The 23,583-nt window shown below is 45.2% G+C and overlaps 1 protein-coding gene across 1 annotated transcript in view; it reads right to left on the reverse strand.

The window, feature by feature from the left end:
- Positions 1-13,508, reverse strand: part of si:ch211-45c16.2 (mitogen-activated protein kinase kinase kinase 13) — a 124,733-nt gene extending 111,225 nt beyond the window's left edge. The window contains exon 1 of the mRNA XM_036959538.1: positions 13,442-13,508. The gene's annotated coding sequence lies outside the window, so the exon portion shown is untranslated. The remainder of the gene's footprint in view (positions 1-13,441) is intronic.
- Between the last annotated feature and the right edge of the window lie 10,075 nt (positions 13,509-23,583).

Here is a 23,583-nt window from a genome sequence, read left to right on the forward strand (position 1 = left end):
ATACTTCTCTAACCCTGGCTAAACCTGGACTATGTCCATTAATACTTCTCTATCCCAGGCTAAACCTGGACTATGTCCATTAATACTTCTCTAACCCTGCTAAACCTCCAAAAATGGCACCCGATTCCCTAGTGCACTACTTTTGACCAGGGCCCAGGGAATAGGGTGCCATTTGGGATGCAACCTTGTTAATCTGTGTGAATATGAACCAGAACGAACAGAACAGAGCATCATCAACATGCTGTCATCATACCACCTCCACAAGCCACTCCCAACCCCTTGCAGTCACCATGCCACCTCCACAAGCCCCTCCCATCCCTTTGCTGTCACCATGCCACCTCCACAAGCCCCTCCCATCCCCTTGCTGTCACCATGCCACCTCTACAAGCCACTCCAAACCCCTTGCAGTCACCATGCCATCTCCACAAGCCCCTCCCATCCCCTTGCTGTTACCATGCCACCTCCACAAGCCACTCCGACCACCTTGCAGTCACCATGCCACCTCCACAAGCCCCTCCCATCCCCTTGCTGTCACCATGCCACCTCCACAAGCCACTCCCAACCCCTTGCTGTCACCACACCTTATTGATGTCACTTCCCCTGCCCGGACAGATTGCTGGGATATGTGAGTTCTCTTCACAGGACAAACGGGTTGCCATGCAACCGCATCAGAGGTAACCCTCTTTTCTGGGACAAAAAGTTCCCTTCAGGAGGATTGAACAGCAGATGAATCCTCCTGACAACAGCAGATGAATCCTCCTAATAGAACAGCAGATGAATCCTCCTAATAGAATAGCAGATGAATCCTCCTGATAGAACAGCAGATGAATCCTCCTGATAGAACAGCAGATGAATCCTCCTGATAGAACAGCAGATGAATCATCCTGATAGAACAGCAGATGAATCATCCTGATAGAACAGCAGATGAATCCTCCTGACAACAGCAGATGAATCCTCCTGATAGAGGAGCAGATGAATCCTCCTGACAACAGCAGATGAATCCTCCTGACAACAGCAGATGAATCCTCCTGATAGAGGAGCAGATGAATCCTCCTGACAACAGCAGATGATTCCCCCTGACAAAAGCAGATGAATCCTCCTGATAAAACAGCAGATTAATCATCCTAATAGAACAGCAGATGAATCCTCCTGACAACAGCAGATGAATCCTCCTAATAGAACAGTAGATGAATCATCCTGAGAGAACAGCAGATGAATCCTCCTGAGAGAACAGCAGATGAATCCTCCTAATAGAACAGTAGATGAATCATCCTGAGAGAACAGCAGATGAATCCTCCTGAGAGAACAGCAGATGAATCCTCCTGATAGAACAGCAGATGAATCCTCCTGATAGAACAGCAGATGAAACCTCCTGATAGAACAGCAGATGAATCCTCCTAATAGAACAGCAGATGAAACCTCCTGACAACAGCAGATGAATCCTCCTGACAACAGCAGATGAATCCTCCTGATAGAGGAGCAGATGAATCCTCCTGACAACAGCAGATGAATCCTCCTGACAACAGCAGATGAATCTTCCTGACAACAGCAGATGAATCCTCCTGATAGAACAGCAGATGAATCCTCCTAATAGAACAGCAGATGAATCCTCCTGACAACATCAGATGAATCCTCCTAATACAACAGCAGATGAATCCTCCTGACAACAGCTGATGAATCCTCCTGACAACAGCAGATGAATCCTCCTGATAGAAAAGCAGATGAATCCTCCTGATAGAACAGCAGATGAATCCTCCTGATAGAACAACAGATGAATCCTCCTGATAGAACAACAGATGAATCCTCCTGATAGAACAGCAGATGAATCCTCCTGACAACAGCAGATGAATCCTCCTGACAACAGCAGATGAATCCTCCTGACAACAGCAGATGAATCTTCCTGACAACAGCAGATGAATCTTCCTGACAACAGCAGATGAATCCTCCTAATACAACAGCAGATGAATCCTCCTGACAACAGCTGATGAATCCTTCTAATAGAACAGCAGATTAATCCTCCTGATAGAGCAGCAGATGAATCCTCCTGATAGAACAGCAGATGAATCCTCCTGATAGAACAGCAGATGAATCCTCCTGATAGAACAGCAGATGAATCCTCCTGATAGAAAAGCAGATGAATCCTCCTGATAGAACAGCAGATGAATCCTCCTGATAGAACAGCAGATGAATCGTCCTGAAAGAACAGCGGATGAATCCTCCTGACAACAGCAGATGAATCCTCCTAATAGAACAGCAGATGAATCGTCCTGATAGAACAGCGGATGAATCCTCCTGATAGAGCAGCAGATGAATCCTCCTGATAGAGCAGCAGATGAATCCTCCTGATAGAACAGCAGATGAATCCTCCTGATAGAACAGCAGATGAATCCTCCTGATAGAACAGCAGATGAATCCTCCTGATAGAACAGCAGATGAATCCTCCTGATAGAAAAGCAGATGAATCCTCCTGATAGAACAGCAGATGAATCCTCCTGATAGAACAGCAGATGAATCGTCCTGATAGAACAGCAGATGAATCGTCCTGATAGAACAGCGGATGAATCCTCCTGACAACAGCAGATGAATCCTCCTGACAACAGCAGATGAGTCCTCCTGATAGAACAGCAATGAATACTATTGGAACTGTAGCAACTGTGTTAGCATCAAAATACAGGGTGTTAGCTACGTTTCTATTCAGGCGTTGATTGACATGGTATTGGACCAATAGTATTCAAGAAATTGTGAAAAAAAACGGACCCCTCTGACACTGTACATTACATCGTGCCGTGTCCCGACGAGCATTGTGTGGCGTACAACCTCTTTTCACCAGGAGTAACGCTTCTCTCTCAGATTAAAATCACGCTTAACCATATGCACTTGTAAGAAATCTTCATTATTCATGATTTTCATTTAATGAGCATTAGTATGAATTTTATTATGGCTAATATTAAACACATTTTTCACGAGTAGGGCGCTAACAGCAATGTGGTCATCAATAACACAAACACTGAATCAATCAATAATGAATTGCGTACGACTTTGATGAGCAGAATCTTAAAAAGAATACCACTGTGCCAACCTCTGATCTGCATTTACACAAACAAACCCTTCACCTGCTGACAAAGAGCTTTCCTATTTTTGCTCTAACGTTTGCTGTGTTCACATGTTTTGAAATACCTTTGCTGTGCCAACCTTTTCACGAGCGCTTTATTCAATAATTGTAACGGCTTTCTTCCGTCGAAGGAGAGGAGGACCAAAATGCAGCGTGGTTAGAGTTCATAGTTTTTAATATGAGAAACTCAACATGAACACAATTACAAAAACAACCGTGGCAAAACCCAAAACGGTCCTATGTAATGCAGAGAACACAGAGACAGGAAACAACCACCCACAAACCCCAACACAAAACAGTCCTATCTGGTGCAGAGAACACAAAGACAGGAAACAGTCCTATCTGGTACAGAGAACACAAAGACAGGAAACAACCACCCACAAACCCCAACACAAAACAGTCCTATCTGGTGCAGAGAACACAAAGACAGGAAACAACCACCCACAAACCCCAACACAAAACAGTCCTATCTGGTGCAGAGAACACAAAGACAGGAAACAACCACCCACACATCCCAACACAAAACAGTCCTATCTGGTACAGAGAACACAAAGACAGGAAACAGTCCTATCTGGTGCAGAGAACACAAAGACTGGAAACAGTCCTATCTGGTGCAGAGAACACAAAGACTGGAAACAGTCCTATCTGGTGCAGAGAACACAAAGACTGGAAACAACCACCCACAAAACCCCAACACAAAACAGTCCTATCTGGTGCAGAGAACACAAAGACTGGAAACAACCACCCACAAAACCCCAACACAAAACAGTCCTATCTGGTGCAGAGAACACAAAGACAGGAAACAACCACCCACAAAACCACAACACAAAACAGTCCTATCTGGTGCAGAGAACACAAAGACAGGAAACAACCACCCACAAATCCCAACACAAAACAGTCCTATCTGGTGCAGAGAACACAAAGACAGGAAACAACCACCCACAAACCCCAACACAAAACAAGCTACCTAAATATGGTTCCCAATCAGAGACAATGATTAACACCTGCCTCTGATTGAGAACCATATCAGGCTAAACACAGAAACAGACAAACTAGACACACAACATAGAATGCCCACCCAGCTCACGTCCTGACCAACACTAAAACAAGGAAAACACAAAAAAACTATGGTCAGAACGTGACAATAATTGTGAAATCTCATGCGTGCAATAACGCATGTCAATAACTATTAAAGTTGTTTGTAAATGACATGCTCTAACCAAAATTGAGAGGCAACATTCCTGCCTCTCTTTCTGCTGTTGATTGAAGAAGTGAAGAAAATGAACGGGACCAAAGTGCATAGCCAGTTCAGTGACCGTGAACAGCATTTCACCAAACTGCAATAGTTATAAACTATGGGGAATGTTTTTGGACCATTGGCTTCCCTGTAAACAGGTACTGACAGTAGGCACGAGCCACCTCCCTCAGGCTCCTCCCTGCATTCACTTCCTCGTTAGCAGCCTATAGCTGTTCGGGAGTGGAGCGGTGCTTGTTAGGCCCTTCCCCTTTCCAGACATTTCCTGTCAAAATACAATTAAATGAGAGGTCGTTTTTTTTTATTCATGCAACACAATTCATAAGATAGTTCCAAGGAAATGGACTCACAAATGTGGATATAATTTCCATATAATCCAACATAATGTTATTACCTATTTCATGGAAAGAGCAGGTTTTCATGGACGCAGTGTATATGATGGAGTGAAAGGACATATGAGAGTTACTAACTGTTATTAGTTGCTATATTTATTTTTATATTCATATTGTTGCTATATACAATAATTTACTAAGTTAAGTAGTTTATATAATTATTTATCTTGTGCTATTGGAAGTTGTTACATTAACCCATTCTCATGCTTTGTTGAGTAACATTATATAAAGTAGCATTGTTCCTTCCTCTCTCTCTTTGAACAGAATCCATCCCCTCTGAAAATAAAGCTTCCTACTTTGTGTAACTCATATATCTATCTATTTATTTATTAAGACATTATCAATGGTGAGTGTAAAGTTAATTATTTGTGAGTTCATCAATAGTTAATTCAATCAATAGTGCATTTTTCGAATCATCATCACTGTGTGCCATCATGACTCTCAAAAGCAGTGACAGCCGCAGTTTACTTGTGAAGCTAACATTAGCCCCGCCCTAAAACCACTATTCAAATTCAACACAAACCTTAAAATAGGTATGAAATGAGTGTTGTTGTAATAGGACTAACTATGTTACCTATAATAACCTGCCATAGTGTTGTTGTAATAGGACTAACTACGTTACCTATAATAATCTGTCATAGTGTTACCTCGAGCTACCTCGAGCAGTCACAATAGTTCAATAGTTGCTATCTGCACTGACCCTTTCTGCACTAACTTTTTGGACTCATCACATATGCTGCTGTTACTGTTTATCTGTTTGTTTTAAATTTGTTTTAAATTCAACATCTTATTTACATAAGTATTCATGCCCTTTGCTATGAGACTCAAAATTGAGCTCATGTGCATCCTGTTTCCATTGATCATCCTTGAGATGTTTCTACAACTTGACTTGAGTCCACCTGTGGTAAATTCAATTGATTGGACGTGATTTGGAAAGGCACACACCTGTCTATATAAGGTCCCACAGTTGACAGTGCATGTCAGAGCAGGCACAGATCTGGAGAAGGGTACCAAAAAAGTTCTGCAGCATTGTAGGTCCGCAAGAACACAGTGGCCTCCATCATTCTTAAATGGAAGAAGTTTGGAACCACTCTGACAGGGCTTCGGAGTTCCTCTGTGGAGATGGGAGAACCTTCCAGAAGTACAACCTTCTCTGCAGCACTCCAACAATCAGGTTGTTATGTTAGTGGCCAGACGGAAGACACAACTCCGTAAAAGGCACATGACAGCCCGCTTGGAGTTTTCCAAAAGGCACCTAAAGGACTCTCAGACCATGAGAAACAAGATTCTTCAGTCTGATGAAACCAAGATTGAACTCTTTCCAGCGTCACGTCTGGAGGAAATCTGGCACCATCCCTACGTTGAAGCATGGTGGTGGCAGCGTCATGCTGTGGGGATGTTTTTCAGCGGCAGGGACTGGGAGACTAGTCAGGATTGAGGGAAAGATGAATGGAGCAAAGTACAGAGAGATCCTTGATGAAAACCTGTTCCCGGGCGCTCAGGACCTCAGACTGGGGTGAAGGTTCACCGTCCAACAGGACAACAACCCTAAGCACACAGCCAAGACAACGCAGGAGTGGCTTCGGGACAAGTCTCTGAATGTCCTTGAGTGGCCCAGCCAGAGCCCGGACTTGAACCCGATCGAACATCTCTGGAGAGAGCTGAAAATAACTGAGCAGCAATGCTCCCCATCCAACCTGACAGAGCTTGAGAGGATCTGCAGAGAAGAATGGGAGAAACTCCCCAAATACAGATGTGCCAAGCTTGTAGCGTCAAACCCAAGAAGACTCAATGCTGTAATTACTGCCGAAGGTGCTTCAACAAAGTACTGAGTAAAGGTTCTGAATACTAATGTAAATATGATATTTCTGATTTTTATATTTTATAAATTGCAACAATTTTTTAAATTTTTTTTGTCATTAGGAGATATTGGATGTACACAGCTCAAAAAAATAAAGGGAACACTTAAACAACACAATGTAACTTGAAGTCAATCACACTTCTGTGAAATCAAACTGTCCACTTAGGAAGCAACACTGATTGACAATACATTCCACGTGCTGTTGTGCAAATGGAATAGACAACAGGTGGAAATTATAGGAAATTAGCAAGACCCCCCCAATAAAGGAGTGGTTCTGCAGGTGATAACCACAGACCACTTCTCAGTTCCTATGCTTCCTGGCTGATGTTTTGGTCACTTTTGAATGCTGGCTGTGCTTTCACTCTAGTGGTAGCATGAGACGGAGTCTACAACCCACACAAGTGGCTCAGGTAGTGCAGCTCATCCAGGATGGCACATCAATGCGAGCTGTGGCAAGAAGGTTTGCTGTGTCTGTCAGCGTAGTGTCCAGAGCATGGAGGCGCTACCAGGAGACAGGCCAGTACATCAGGAGACATGGAGGAGGCCGTAGGAGGGCAACAACCCAGCAGCAGGACCGCTACCTCCGCCTTTGTGCAAGGAACAGCAGGGGGAGCACTGCCAGAGCCCTGCAAAATGACCTCCAGCAGGCCACAAATGTGCATGTGTCTGCTCAAACAGTCAGAAACAGACTCCATGAGGGTGGTATGAGGGCCCGACGTCCACAGGTACTTACAGCCCAACACCGTGCAGGACGTTTGGCATTTGCCAGAGAACACCAAGATAGGCAAATTCGCCACTGGCACCCTGTGCTCTTCACAGATTAAAGCAGGTTCACACTGAGCACATGTGACAGACGTGACAGTCTGGAGACGCCGTGGAGAACGCTCTGCTGTCTGCAACATCCTCCAGCATGACCGGTTTGGCGATGGGTCAGTCATGGTGTGGGGTGGCATTTCTTTGGGGGGGCCGCTGAGCCCTCCATGTGCTCGCCAGAGGTAGCCTGACTGCCATTAGGTACCGAGATGAGATCCTCAGACCCCTTGTGAGACCATATGCTGGTGCGGTTGGCCCTGGGTTCCTCCTAATGCAAGACAATGCTAGACCTTATGTGGCTGGAGTGTGTCAGCAGTTCCTGCAAGTGGAAGGCATTGATGCCTGGCCCGCCCGTTCCCCAGACCTGAATCCAATTGAGCACATCTGGGACATCATGTCTCGCTCCATCCACCAACGTCACACAGACTGTCCAGGAGTTGGCGGATGCTTTAGTCCAGGTCTGGGAGGAGATCCCTCAGGAAACCATCCGCCACCTCATCAGGAGCATGCCCAGGCGTTGTAGGGAGGTCATACAGGCACGTGGAGGCCACACACACTACTGAGCCTCATTTTGACCTCTTTTAAGGACATTACATCAAAGTTGGATCAGCCTGTAGTGTGGTTTTCCACTTTCATTTTGAGTGTGACTCCAAATCCAGATCTCCACGGGTTGATACATTTGATTTCCATTGATAATTTTTGTGTGATTTTGTTGTCAGCACATTCAACTATGTAAAGAAAAAAGTATTTAATAAGAATATTTCATTCATTCAGATCTAGGATGCGTTATTTTAGTGTTCTCTTTATTTTTTTGAGCAGTGTATATTGATGAGGACACATTTTTTTTTTTTTAAAGGATAACGTAACAAAATGCAAATGCACCGTATATATATATATATATATATAAATGTATAAATGTAAAAAACCAATTATTATTACATTTATTACACCTGTTTAACTTTTATATTATTTCTCTATTATTTGTCTCTGCATTGTCGGGAAGAGCCTGTAACTAAGCATTTCACTGTTAGTCTACACCTGTTGTTTACCAAGCTTGTGACAAATACAATTACATTTGATTTGCTCTGATCGTCACGTTTGAAGCCAGTCAGGTGTTTTGTAAATACAGACAATACCCCCCCCCCCCCGATAGGTTCAGTCTTCACCAGTGTTGAGTATCCTCCTGCCATAGGTAAATACAGACAATACCCCCCCCCCCGATAGGTTCAGTCTTCACCAGTGTTGAGTATCCTCCTGCCATAGGTAAATACAGACAATACCCCCCCCCCCCCCCTGATAGGTTCTGTCTTCACCAGTGTTGAGTATCCTCCTGCCAAAGGTAAATACAGACAATACCCCCCCCCCCCCCTGATAGGTTCTGTCTTCACCAGTGTTGAGTATCCTCCTGCCATAGGTAAATACAGACAATACCCCCCCCCCCCCCTCCCCTGATAGGTTCAGTCTTCACCAGTGTTGAGTATCCTCCTGCCATAGGTAAATACAGACAATACCCCCCCCCCCCCCCCTCCCCTGATAGGTTCAGTCTTCACCAGTGTTGAGTATCCTCCTGCCAAAGGTAAATACAGACAATACCCCCCCCCCCCTGATAGGTTCTGTCTTCACCAGTGTTGAGTATCCTCCTGCCAAAGGTAAATGCAGACAATACCCCCCCCCCCCCCCTGATAGGTTCTGTCTTCACCAGTGTTGAGTATCCTCCTGCCATAGGTAATTACAGACAATACCCCCCCCCCCTGATAGGTTCTGTCTTCACCAGTGTTGAGTATCCTCCTGCCATAGGTAAATACAGACAATACCCCCCCCCCCCCCTGATAGGTTCAGTCTTCACCAGTGTTGAGTATCCTCCTGCCAAAGGTAAATACAGACAATACCCCCCCCCCCCCTGATAGGTTCAGTCTTCACCAGTGTTGAGTATCCTCCTGCCAAAGGTAAATACAGACAATACCCCCCCCCCCCCCGATAGGTTCAGTCTTCACCAGTGTTGAGTATCCTCCTGCCATAGGTAAATACAGACAATACCCCCCCCCCCCCCCCAATGGGTTCTGTCTTCACCAGTGTTGAGTATCCTCCTGCCATAGGTAAATACAGACAATACCCCCCCCCCTCCCCTGATAGGTTCAGTCTTCACCAGTGTTGAGTATCCTCCTGCCATAGGTAAATACAGACAATACCCCCCCCCCCCCCCAATGGGTTCTGTCTTCACCAGTGTTGAGTATCCTCCTGCCATAGGTAAATACAGACAATACCCCCCCCCCCCCCCCCCCAATGGGTTCTGTCTTCACCAGTGTTGAGTATCCTCCTGCCATAGGTAAATACAGACAATACCCCCCCCCCCCCCCCTGATAGGTTCTGTCTTCACCAGTGTTGAGTATCCTCCTGCCATAGGTAAATACAGACAATACCCCCCCCCCCCCCAATGGGTTCTGTCTTCACCAGTGTTGAGTATCCTCCTGCCATAGGTAAATACAGACAATACCCCCCCCCCCCCCCCCCTGATAGGTTCAGTCTTCACCAGTGTTGAGTATCCTCCTGCCATAGGTAAATACAGACAATACCCCCCCCCCCGATAGGTTCAGTCTTCACCAGTGTTGAGTATCCTCCTGCCAAAGGTAAATACAGACAATACCCCCCCCCCCTGATAGGTTCTGTCTTCACCAGTGTTGAGTATCCTCCTGCCATAGGTCAATACAGACAATACCCCCCCCCCCCCCCCACTGATAGGTTCAGTCTTCACCAGTGTTGAGTATCCTCCTGCCAAAGGTAAATACAGACAATACCCCCCCCCCCCCCCCCTGATAGGTTCTGTCTTCACCAGTGTTGAGTATCCTCCTGCCATAGGTAAATACAGACAATACCCCCCCCCCCCCCCCCCCCTGATAGGTTCTGTCTTCACCAGTGTTGAGTATCCTCCTGCCATAGGTAAATACAGACAATACCCCCCCCCCCCCCCCTGATAGGTTCTGTCTTCACCAGTGTTGAGTATCCTCCTGCCATAGGTAAATACAGACAATACCCCCCCCCCCCCCCCCCCCCCTGATAGGTTCTGTCTTCACCACAGTGTCAGTGTGTGTCAGTGAATGAGCGTGTGTGTCTTCCATCCTACATTAGGCTGATTGTTCTGTGACCTGTAACTGCACCCTGGGCTCTGTGTTCACCAAACTGAAACCAGACAGATCTCTGTCACATGAAGACCTTTACTCCACATTCTCACTCAGCAGAATTAGGAAATACAACGCTACCCTCACAACAACAGCAAGACAGCACCCAGGCATCCTGCACCCAGGCATCCTGCACCCAGGCAACCTGCACTCAGGCATCCTGCACTCAGGCATTCAGCACCCAGGCATCCTGCACTCAGGCATCCTGCAACCAGGCATCCTGCACTCAGGCATTCAGCACTCAGGCATTCAGCACTCAGGCATCCTGCACCCAGGCATCCTGCACCCAGGCATTCAGCACTCAGGCATTCAGCACTCAGGCATCCTGCACTCAGGCATCCTGCCCTCAGGCATTCAGCACTCAGGCATTCAGCACTCAGGCATCCTGCACTCAGGCATCCTGCACTCAGGCATTCAGCACTCAGTCATCCTGCACTCAGGCATTCTGCACTCAGGCATTCTGCACTCATGCATTCAGCACTCAGGCATCCTGCACTCAGGCATTCAGCACTCAGGCATCCTGCACTCAGGCATCCTGCACTCAGGCATCCTGCACTCAGGCATTCAGCACTCAGGCATTCAGCACTCAGGCATCGGAACTGTAATCCCCATAGTTCCTCTCCTTGAGCCAAGACAGGTTGTCTGCCTTCTCATAAAACTACAGGATTCTTCCTCAGACATGTACAGCACATAAAAGTATATGAGAGAGAATACTGTATATGAACTGGAGGTAAAATACAACAATAATTGTCCAACTGAAATAAAGCAGAACAGAGTTCTGATTAAAAGAAAACTAATTATTTCTACAACAATATGTTCCCTATCGAAGTTCTGCAAAGTTCTGCCCATAAAGCATCAATAGAACTTGTCATAAAACCCATTCATTCATACATACAGTACAGCTCTGCCGTTCACCGTTGACCTCTCACATTGTTATCCTCTAATTATTATCTATTAGGCTACATTTCAAAACATAATTATTTATTACATAATATATAATATGAATTTGTCCATATTCATACTTTCTATACTTAAACTACTGTTCTGTGACCTACAGTATATATAGCCTACTCAGACTACTGTTCTGTGACCTACAGTATATATAGCCTACTCAGACTACTGTTCTGTGACCTACAGTATATATAGCCTACTCAGACTACTGTTCTGTGACCTACAGTATATATAGCCTACTCAGACTACTGTTCTGTGACCTACAGTATATATAGCCTACTCAGACTACTGTTCTGTGACCTACAGTATATATAGCCTACTCAGACTGCTGTTCTGTGACCTACAGTATATATAGCCTACTCAGACTGCTGTTCTGTGACCTACAGTATATATAGCCTACTCAGACTGCTGTTCTGTGACCTACAGTATATATAGCCTACTCAGACTGCTGTTATGTGACCTACAGTATATATAGCCTACTCAGACTACTGTTCTGTGACCTACAGTATATATAGCCTACTCAGACTACTGTTCTGTGACCTACAGTATATATAGCCTACTCAGACTGCTGTTATGTGACCTACAGTATATATAGCCTACTCAGACTACTGTTCTGTGACCTACAGTATATATCGCCTACTCAGACTGCTGTTATGTGACCTACAGTATATATAGCCTACTCAGACTGCTGTTCTGTGACCTACAGTATATATAGCCTACTCAGACTGCTGTTCTGTGACCTACAGTATATATAGCCTACTCAGACTACTGTTCTGTGACCTACAGTATATATAGCCTACTCAGACTGCTGTTCTGTGACCTACAGTATATATAGCCTACTCAGACTGCTGTTCTGTGACCTACAGTATATATAGCCTACTCAGACTGCTGTTCTGTGACCTACAGTATATATAGCCTACTCAGACTGCTGTTCTGTGACCTACAGTATATATAGCCTACTCAGACTACTGTTCTGTGACCTACAGTATATATAGCCTACTCAGACTACTGTTCTGTGACCTACAGTATATATAGCCTACTCAGACTACTGTTCTGTGACCTACAGTATATATAGCATAGTCAGACTACTGTTCTGTGACCTACAGTATATATAGCCTACTCAGACTACTGTTCTGTGACCTACAGTATATATAGCCTACTCAGACTGCTGTTCTGTGACCTACAGTATATATAGCCTACTCAGACTACTGTTCTGTGACCTACAGTATATATAGCCTACTCAGACTGCTGTTCTGTGACCTACAGTATATATAGCCTACTCAGACTGCTGTTCTGTGACCTACAGTATATATAGCCTACTCAGACTGTTGTTCTGGAACCATATAGTAAAACAAATGTACAGTGGATTTGTACCTATAACGAATAGGACACAGAATACATGTATAAATCTGCAAGAGTGTCATGTTTTCCCAGTAACGTGCATCGTAATGTCCAGTTCGTTACATAACAAGCCGTTGAGCAGCATAGCAGCCACCCCTCTCTGAGGATGACTGACCGGCGTCTACAGAGTGGGATGCAAAAACAAAGCCAGGACAGTACAGCTCCAGTGCGTATATGCGTAATAACAACGTTGTAACACAATGCAAGTCAACGATTCATTATATTTTCTGAAATAATATGTCAAATAAAATGCTCAAATAAAATCTCGTATATTTTGTTCCAAGACCGCACAGCTCGCCTGCGGTTTGATGCCAGGCGTCAGCAGCACCGGATAGATAAGACTACACAGAAAGAAAGACACGTCTTGCCACTAATAACACCCGAACAAAATGTTGCCTCAAACAACATGCATAACTTTACAGGGTATACGTCTACATTCACATATTCAATTATTTTTGTAAAAACTGCAAGGAACCGTACCGTTTTCAATTCGATCTGACAGCCCTCCTGTTCTTCGCTCCGTCCGACTATTTACTGTAATCCAATGGTTTAATCCAAATCTGGTGAGCTGGAACGTCACATCCGTGTTTTCTGAGTCGTAGAGACCCCCTCTCCGGAGTGGGCGGTAACTGCCGACGTGGAGTGTCTCAATGTGGGCGTGTCAACAGAAGTGGCCGTGTCAACAGAAGTGGGTGTATTTCAAGCGAATAAGCTTATTGGGCAGGTTTGTTGTCACTCAAGACCGTTTCGGGTGGCCGCTTGTTATGCAGTGTTCGAAATGTTCCGTGAGTCTTCTTCGTGGTCTTGTACAGCATGGTCTTGTATTTACATTTATGAAAACGAAAATTTTCCATTAGCACAATTAGATGTATCAGGTAAAATCTTTATTATGGTTAAGGAAACCGAGCAACACATTCTCACATAACAAACAAAAGTCATCAAGAATATTAACAAATATAAAACTGTGAATATCTTTTCAGAATTGTTTAACATGTAGATAATGCCAAAATAAATGTGAAACTATTTCTGGATGCTCAACACAAAAAGTACAATCAATGTTAATGTCTTTTTAAGTTTCTTCAGGGAATGATTCGCAGGGTAATACTTATGAATCATTCTGAAAGAGGACCTCTTTGACCTTGTTAACAAGCAGGTATTTGTGTGGTAATAACTGACTTTTTTTCCAACAGATATTAGTGACCAATGTATTCCAGTAACTTGTGACATAAGGAAGGGAAACAATATCCCTTTGAAATAAAGCACGAATATATGTGTTTTTCTGAGAGAGCAAGGAGAGAATACATATTTTCTCTATTGGAGAGTCACCTGGATTAAGGAGGGAAGGTCAACAAGGGGACGTCTGGCTACACCTCTAAATAACATGAGAGTTCCAGATGGAATAGCATCAAAGACTATGGAGAACTCTCTAGGTGTTACAGCATCAAAGACTATGGAGAACTCTCTAGGTGTTACAGCATCAAAGACTATGGAGAACTCTCTAGGTGTTACAGCATCAGACTATGGAGAACTCTTTAGGTGTTACAGCATCAGACTATGGAGAACTCTCTAGGTGTTGCAGCATCAGACTATGGAGAACTCTCTAGGTGTTACAGCATCCGACTATGGAGAACTCTGGGTGTTACAGCATCAGACTATGGAGAACTCTCTAGGTGTTACAGCGTCAGACTATGGAGAACTCTCTGGGTGTTACAGCATCAGACAATGGGGAACTCTCTGGGTGTTACAGCATCAGACTATGGAGAACTCTCTAGGTGTTACAGCATCAGACTATGGAGAACTCTCTGGGTGTTACAGCATCAAAGACTACGGTGACCTCTCTAGGTGTTACAGCATCAGGCTATGGAGAACTCTCTAGGTGTTACAGCATCAGACTATGGAGAACTCTCTGGGTGTTACAGCATAAAAGACTACAGTGACCTTTCTAGGTGTTACAGCATCAGGCTATAGAGAACTCTCTAGGTGTTACAGCATCAGACAATGGGGAACTCTCTAGGTGTTACAGCATCAGACTATGGAAAACTCTCTAGGTGTTACAGCATCAGACTATGGAGAACTCTCTGGGTGTTACAGCATCAGACAATGGGGAACTATCTGGGTGTTACAGCATCAGACTATGGAGAACTCTCTAGGTGTTACAGCATCAGACTATGGAGAACTCTCTGGGTGTTACAGCATCAAAGACTATGGTGACCTTTCTAGGTGTTACAGCATCAGGCTATGGAGAACTCTCTAGGTGTTACAGCATCAAAGACTACGGTGAACTCTCTAGGTGTAAGAGTGATATTGTAACGAGATAACAATTCCTCATAACTGAGTAACAATCCTTCTGCATTAAAAAGTTGACTCACCAGCAGGATATGATTATTGAACCCTTTCTTTAAAAAATAAATACTTGTTTCTATACAAAATGTCCTTATTGTTCCAAATGAAATACCTATGCGTTGGAAAATTATGTTTATATATTAACAACCACGTTATGAATACTTGTCTATGAAAAGCTTATCAATGTTATAGATACAAAGTAACATAAAATTGAGGCCACCAACATGGGAGAAGATATAATGAAGGATGAAATTCCAAATTGAATTTGGATTCTTTAAAAAAATGTGTAGCACAATTTATCTTAAAAGTATTATTCAAAGTAGGAAAGTCAAAAAAATTTGAGACCACCATATTCATATGAGTTCATAATGACAGATTTCCTAATATAATGTGTACGATTTTTCCAGAAGAAGTTGAAAAGCACCTGGTCAACCACTTTACCTATTTTGTTTTCAAGATGGAGGGACTGGGCTGCGCGTCGGGGGACTGGGCTGCGCGTCGGGGGACTGGGCTGCGCGTCGGGGGGACTGGGCTGCGTGTCGGGGGGACTGGGCTGCGCGTCGGGGGACTGGGCTGCGCGTCGGGGGACTGGGCTGCGCGTCGGGGGACTGGGCTGCGTAAGTAAGTCTGGAGACACCTTCAGCTTTGGAAAGCATTACTCGACCTTTCAAGGATAAATCCCTCTGCCACCATTGGTTCAACTTCTTTCTGTTTTTTTCAATAATAGGTGTAACATTTTATAAGCATCTTTCCTGTTGATCCTTAGATATGGTAATCCCAAGGTATGTTACTTTTTCCTTGACTGGAATATTGCATATAGAGGGTATCACACAGTCTTTAACAGCAAACAATTCATACTTATTAAGGTTTAGACAAAGACCCGATGCTTTGGAAAATATATTTATCACATCGACTGCTCTAGGAATCTGGTCAGCAAGTTGTGTCATCTGCAAGTTGACTTATGATAATATCTCTGTCACGGCCGTTGTTAAAGGAAGGTGCAGGAAGGTGCAGCATGGTGAGCGTACATTTAGCTTTTATTTAGAACGTCGCCAACAAATGAAGAAACAACCGTGAAGCTTAAAGAGCTAAAGTGCCACTAACAAAAGTCAACTACCCACCCTGACAGGAGGGGAAAAGGGCTACTTAAGTATGATTCCCAATCAGAGACAACGATAGACAGCTTTCCCTGATTGAGAACCATACCCGGCCGAAAAATAGAAATAAAGAAACATAGAAAACAAAACATAGAATTCCCACCCCACATCACACCCTGACCTAACCAAATAGAGAAATAAAACGGTTCTCTAAGGTCAGGGCATGACAATCTCTGTCAGCAATAGAGATCCCTTTTATATTGTTGGTTTTAACAGAACTTGTAAGAAGTTGGGTTGCATGCAGGAAGAGGTAAGGTGAAATTGGGCAACCTTGCCTAATTCCTCTTTTATTTACAATGTAATCAGACCTTGAGTCAAACTGGGAGGGAGATCATTATTTACAATGATTTCAGAAAAGACCTCCAACAGAAAAGGGGCCAACTGTTGAGAAACAGTTTTGTAAAACTCAGCAGATATACCATCAGTCCCAGGAGACATATTATTTTTAAGGTGTTCAATAGAATAAATGATCTCTTCAACTATAATAGTGTCATCACACTGTTCCCTCTCAGGCTTCTCAATTGATTTCACATCCCTCAGAGAGTTTAAAAACAAGAGTTGAGGAAACCTCACAATACTTAGAACGATATAAATTCCTGTAGAAGTCGCAACTAAAGTTAAAGATTAATTCAGGATCATCTGTGATGAGACCATTAATACTTCATTGTTGAATTGTACTATGTTTGAAGGGGTATTTTTCTAACCTGAAAAAATCTGATGAATTTTGTTCACCCTCCTCTAGCCACTTCTTCCAAGATCTGACAAAGGCTCCCTCTGCTTTCTGTTTTTTTCAATAATAGGTGTAACATATCATCAGACTTCTTTTGTAGCTCAAACAGAAAAGATTTGTCCTCCTCTGAGAGAGCAGAGTCCTTATTTGGTCCTTATTTGGGAACACACATTCCAAAACACGCAACAGTCTGACCAATACAAGGTGGCCATCTGGGCAAATTTGAGGCTTTTTGAGCAAGACAACGAGCCATCCTCAACAAGGTTGTAAAGTGAAAATGAAGATGAGGCTTCAGATTCTAATGTTCAAGATGTGGACATTGAGGGAGTCCAGGGAGAAGACATGGAAGCCTGAGAGGAAGACAACCAAAGCTTTAGTTTCTATACTATCATTTTACAGGTGTATGTTGAAAACATTTATGGGAGATGTGATGGATCATTGGGGATCATTCAATTCCCTTTTTTTTTTGTTCAGTGAAATCATCCCATGTTTTTATTTTTAACATGTGACTAGAACTGGGACCCCACAGGACATTCCCAAACCATGTGACCAGAACTGGGACACCACATGACATTCCTAAAATATGTGACCAGAACTGGGACACCACAGCACATTCCAAAACCATGTGACCATAACTGGGACAACACAGGACATGCCCAAAACATGACCAGAACTGGGACCCCACAGGACATTCCCAAACAATGTGACTAGAACTGGGACCCCACAGGACATTCCCAAACCATGTGACCATAACTGGGACACCACAGGACATTCCCAAAACATGACCAGAACTTGGACCCCACAGGACATTCCCAAACCATGTGACCATAACTGGGACACCACAGGACATTCCCAAAACATGTTACCAGAACTGGGAGCTCACAAGACATTCCCAAAACATGTGACCAGGACTGGGATCCCACAGGACATTCCCAAAACATGTGACCAGAACTGGGACACCACAGGACATTCCCAAAACATGTGACCAGAACTGGGACACCACATGACATTCCTAAAATATGTGACCAGAACTGGGACACCACAGCACATTCCAAAACCATGTGACCATAACTGGGACAACACAGGACATGCCCAAAACATGACCAGAACTGGGACCCCACAGGACATTCCCAAACCATGTGACCATAACTGGGAAACCACAGGACATTCCCAAAACATGACCAGAACTGGGACCTCACAGGACATTACCACAACATGACCATAACTGGGACACCACAGGACATTCCCAAAATGTGACCAGAACTGGGACACCAAAGGACATTCTCAAAACATGTTACCATAACTGGGACCCCACAGGACATTCCCAAAATATGTGGCCAGAACTGGGACACCACAGGACATTCCCAAAACTTGACCAGAACTGGGACCCCACAGGACATTCCCAAAACATGTTACCCGAACTGGGACACCTCAGGAAATTCCCAAAACATGTGGCCAGAACTGGGAAACCACAGGACATTCCCAAAACATGTGACCAGAACTGGGAAACCACAGGACATTCCTAAAACATAACCAGAACTGGGACCCCAAAGGACATTCCAAAACCATGACCATAACTGGGACACCACAGGACATTCCCAAAACATGACCATAACTGGGACCCCACAGGACATTCCCAAACCATGTGACCATAACTGGGACACCACAGGACATTCCCAAAACATGACCAGAACTGGGACCCCACAGGACATTCCCACAACATGACCATAACTGTTACACCACAGGACATTCCCAAAATGTGACCAGAACTGGGACCCCAAGGGACATTCCCAAACCATGTGACCATAACTGGGACACCACAGGACATTCCCAAAACATGACCATAACTGGGACACCACAGGACATTCCCAAAATGTGACCAGAACTGGGAAACCACAGGACATTCCCAAAACATGTTACCAGAACTGGGACCCCACAGGACATTCCCAAAACATGTGGCCAGAACTGGGACACCACAGGACATTCCCAAAACATGTGACCAGAACTGGGAAACCACAGGACATTCCTAAAACATAACCAGAACTGGGACCCCAAAGGACATTCCAAAACCATGACCATAACTGGGACACCACAGGACATTCCCAAAACATGACCATAACTGGGACCCCACAGGACATTCCCAAACCATGTGACCATAACTGGGACACCACAGGACATTCCCAAAACATGACCAGAACTGGGACCCCACAGGACATTCCCACAACATGACCATAACTGGGACACCACAGGACATTCCCAAAATGTGACCAGAACTGGGACCCCAAGGGACATTCCCAAACCATGTGACCATAACTGGGACACCACAGGACATTCCCAAAACATGACCATAACTGGGACACCACAGGACATTCCCAAAATGTGACCAGAACTGGGAAACCACAGGACATTCCCAAAACACGTTACCAGAACTGGGACCCCACAGGACATTCCCAAAACATGTGGCCAGAACTGGGACACCACAGGACATTCCCAAAACATGACTAGAACCGGGAACCCACAGGACATTCCCAAAACATGATACCTGAACTGGGACACCTCAGGAAATTCCCAAAACATGTGGCCAGAACTGGGAAACAACAGGACATTCCCAAAACATGTGACCAGACTGGGACATCACAGGACATTCCCAAAACATGTGACCAGAACTGGGAAACCACAGGACATTCCTAAAACATGACCAGAACTGGGACACCAAAGGACATTCCCAAACCATGTGACCATAACTGGGACACCACAGGACATTCCCAAAACATGACCAGAACTGGGACCCAACAGGACATTCCCAAAACATGAACATAACTGGGACACCACAGGACATTCCCAAAATGTGACCAGAACTGGGAAACCACAGGACATTCCCAAAACATGTGACCAGACTGGGACATCTAAGGACATTCCCAAAACATGTGACCAGAACTGGGACCCCAAAGGACATTCCCAAAACATGTGACCAGAACTGGGACACCACAGGACATTCCCAAACCATGTGACCATAACTGGGACACCACAGGACATTCCCAAAACATTTGGCCAGAACTGGGACACCACAGGACATTGCCAAAATGTGACCAGAACTGGGACACCACAGGACATTCACAAAACATGTCGCCAGAACTGGGAAACCACAGGACATTCCCAAAACATGTGACCAGACTGGGACATCACAGGACATTCCCAAAATGTGACCAGAACTAGGACACCACCCACAGGACATTCCCAAAACATGTGACCAGAACACCCCAGGACATTACCAAAACATGTGACCATAACTGGGACACCACAGGACATTCCCAAAACATGACCAGAACTGGGACCCAACAGGACATTCCCAAAACACGACCATAACTGAGACACCACAGGACATTTCCAAAATGTGACCAGAACTGGGAAACCACAGAACATTCCCAAAACATGTTACCAGAACTGGGTCACCTCAGGAAATTCCCAAAACATGTGGCCAGAACTGGGAAACCACAGGACATTCCCAAAACATGTGACCAGACTGGGTAATCACAGGACATTCCCAAAACATGTGACCAGAACTGGGAAACCACAGGACATTCCTAAAACATGACCAGAACTGGGACCCCACAGGACATTCCCAAACCATGACCATAACTAGGACACCACAATACATTCCCAAAATGTGACCAGAACTGGGACCCCACGGGACATTCCCAAACCATGTGACCAAACTGGGACACCACAGGACATTCCCAAAACATGACACGAACTGGGACCCAACAGGACATTCCCAAAACATGACCATAACTGGGACACCACAGGACATTCCCAAACTGTGACCAGAACTGGGAAACCACAGGACATTCCCAAAACATGTGACCAGACTGGGACATCTCAGGACATTCCAAAAACATGTGACCAGAACTGGGACCCCAAAGGACATTCCCAAAACATGTGACCAGAACTGGGACACCACAGGACATTCCCAAACCATGTGACCATAACTGGGACACCACAGGACATTCCCAAAACATTTGGCCAGAACTGGGACACCACAGGACATTGCCAAAATGTGACCAGAACTGGGACACCACAGGACATTCACAAAACATGTCGCCAGATCTGGGAAACCACAGGACATTCCCAAAACATATGACCAGACTGGGACATCACAGGACATTCCCAAAATGTGACCAGAACTAGGACACCACCCACAGGACATTCCCAAAACATGTGACCATAACTGGGACACCACAGGACATTCCCAAAACATGTGACCATAACTGGGACACCACAGGACATTCCCAAAACATGACCAGAACTGGGACCCAACAGGACATTCCCAAAACATGACCATAACTGAGACACCACAGGACATTCCCAACATGTGACCAGAACTGGGAAACCACAGAACATTCCTAAAACATGTGACCAGACTGGGTAATCATAGGACATTCCCAAAACATGTGACCAGAACTGGGACACCACAGGACATTCCTAAAACATGACCAGAACTGGGACCCCACAGGACATTCCCAAACCATGACCATAACTAGGACACCACAGGACATTCCCAAAATGTGACCAGAACTAGGACACCACAGGACATTCCCAAAACATGTTACCAGAACTGGGACCCCACAGGACATTCCCAAAACATGTGGCCGGAACTGGGTAACCACAGGACATTCCCAAAACATGTGACCAGAACTGGGGCACCACCGGACATTCCTAAAATATGTGATCAGAACTGGGATTTTACAGGACATTCCCAAAACATGTGGCCGGAACTGGGTAACCACAGGACATTCCCAAAACATGTGACCAGAACTGGGGCACCACAGGACATTCCCAAAACATGTTACCAGACTGGGACCTCACAGGACATTCCCAAAACATGTGGCCAGAACTGGGACACCACAGGACATTCCCAAAACATGTGACCAGAACACCTCAGGACATTCCCAAAACATGTCACCAGACTGGGACATCACAGGACATTCCCAAAACATGTGACCATAACACCTCAGGACATTCCCAAAACATGTTACCAGAACTGGGGCCCCACAGGACATTCCCAAAACATGTGACCAGAACTGGGACACCACAGCACATTCCCAAACCATGTGACCAGAACTGAGACCCAACAGACATTCCCAAACCATGTGACCAGAACAGGGAAACCACAGGACATTCCCAAAACATGTGACCAGACTGGGACATCACAGGACATTCCCAAAATATGACCAGAACTGGGACACCACAGGACATTCACAAAACATGTGACCAGAACTGGGAAACCACAGGACATTCCCAAAACATGTGACCAGACTGGGACATCTCAGGACATTCCCAAAACATGTGACCAGAACTGGGACCCCAAAGGACATTCCCAAATCATGTGACCAGAACTGGGACACCACAGGACATTCCCAAACCATGTGACCATAACTGGGACACCACAGGACATTCCCAAAACATTTGGCCAGAACTGGGACACCACAGGACATTGCCAAAATGTGACCAGAACTGGGACACCACAGGACATTCACAAAACATGTCGCCAGAACTGGGAAACCACAGGACATTCCCAAAACATGTGACCAGAACTGGGACACCACAGGACATTCCCAAAACATGTTACCAGACTGGGACCTCACAGGACATTCCCAAAACATGTGGCCAGAACTGGGACACCACAGGACATTCCCAAAATGTGACCAGAACTGGGACACCACAGGACATTCCCAAAACATGTTACCAGAACTGGGACCCCACAGGACATTCCATAAAACATGTGGCCGGAACTGGGAAACCACAGGACATTCCCAAACCATGTGACCATAACTGGGACACCACAGGACATTCCCAAAACATTTGGCCAGAACTGGGACACCACAGGACATTGCCAAAATGTGACCAGAACTGGGACACCACAGGACATTCCCAAAACATGTTACCAGACTGGGACCTCACAGGACATTCCCAAAACATGTGGCCAGAACTGGGAAACCACAGGACATTCCCAAACCATGTGACCAGACTGGGTAATCACAGGACATTCCCAAAACATGTGACCAGAACTGGGGCACCACCGGATATTCCTAAAATATGTGATCAGAACTGGGATTTTACAGGACATTCCCAAAACATGTGGCCGGAACTGGGTAACCACAGGACATTCCCTAAACATGTGACCAGAACTGGGGCACCACAGGACATTCCCAAAACATGTTACCAGACTGGGACCTCACAGGACATTCCCAAAACATGTGGCCAGAACTGGGACACCACAGGACATTCCCAAAACATGTGACCAGAACACCTCAGGACATTCCCAAAACATGTCACCAGACTGGGACATCACAGGACATTCCCAAAACATGTGACCATAACACCTCAGGACA

This window comes from Oncorhynchus mykiss, chromosome 22, assembly GCF_013265735.2.
Source record: "Oncorhynchus mykiss isolate Arlee chromosome 22, USDA_OmykA_1.1, whole genome shotgun sequence".
In the NCBI taxonomy this organism is placed as follows: domain Eukaryota; kingdom Metazoa; phylum Chordata; class Actinopteri; order Salmoniformes; family Salmonidae; genus Oncorhynchus; species Oncorhynchus mykiss.